This window comes from Otolemur garnettii, unplaced genomic scaffold, assembly GCF_000181295.1.
Source record: "Otolemur garnettii isolate 467f Iridium unplaced genomic scaffold, OtoGar3 scaffold00232, whole genome shotgun sequence".
NCBI classification, from domain to species: domain Eukaryota; kingdom Metazoa; phylum Chordata; class Mammalia; order Primates; family Galagidae; genus Otolemur; species Otolemur garnettii.
Genome location: NW_003852627.1, coordinates 1857078 through 1858192, shown reverse-complemented (window position 1 = coordinate 1858192; position 1115 = coordinate 1857078).

Here is a 1115-nt window from a genome sequence, read left to right as displayed (position 1 = left end):
TTTTTTTTTTTTGTTTTTTTGTTTTGAGACAGAGTCTTACTATGTCGCCCTTGGTAGAGTGCTGCAGTGTCTCAGCTCACAGCAACCTCAATCTCTTGGGCTTAAATGATTCTCTTGCTTCAGCCTCCCAAGTAGCTGGGACTACAAGCGCCCTCCACAATGCCCAGCTATTTTATTTGGTTGCCGTTGTTTAGCTGGCCTGGGTCAGGTTGGAGCCCACCACCCTCAGTGTATGTGGCTGGTGCAATAACCACTGTACTACAGGCACTGAGCCAAAAAAAGGTTGTTGTTAGTAATCAAAATAGTAGTTTCTATTAGGGTTGACAAGGGGAAACAAGGGCATTTTATTTGGGAGTAATAAAAATGTTCTGTACCTTGTAAGTGATGGTTTACTCAGATATGCACAACTGCAAAACTGAACCCTTAAGAGATGTACATTTTATTATATATAATTTATGCCTCATTTAAGTAAAACAGCCTAACTTCTCCATTAAGACCCCAAGTTGGAATCCTGCCCCTGAGCTGTGGGGGGCCAACCAGACCAGTCATAGTCACCACTTCAAGAAATGCAACTCTGCCCTGCTCTCTACCCTTGTGTCACACCATGTCCCATTTTCATTCATCTCCTAGGATTTCCTAGCCCTTTCTTTGTCTTTTGGATAATAAAACCCCAGGGAAATCAACATACAACAACTAGCTCAATAATAAATCCATTTTGTCTCAAGCAACTGTGTCCCCTCTGTCTCCATTTCAGCAGCCACAACCCCGTTCTTGGAAGGAGTTCTTTTCTGTCTAGGCCACCTGGAAGGGCAATCATGTTTATTGAGAACCTGCATGTGCCAGACCTTGGTGACTCCTGTAGCAAGGCTACCTTTTTTTCTTTTCTAAAGATCCTGAGAAATAGATATTTTCCCTGACCTCCCCACCCATTTGCCAGATTAGCCATCAACAAGAAAAGATAAAATAACAGCCCAAAGGCCACGTTTTGGCTTGATCTGGCTGCCTTAGAAATATCATCACCTGGGTGGCTTATAAGCAGCAGAGGTTTATTTGCCACAGTTCTGGAGGCTAAGTAGCACACCATCCAGAAATATCATCACCTGGGTGGCTTATAA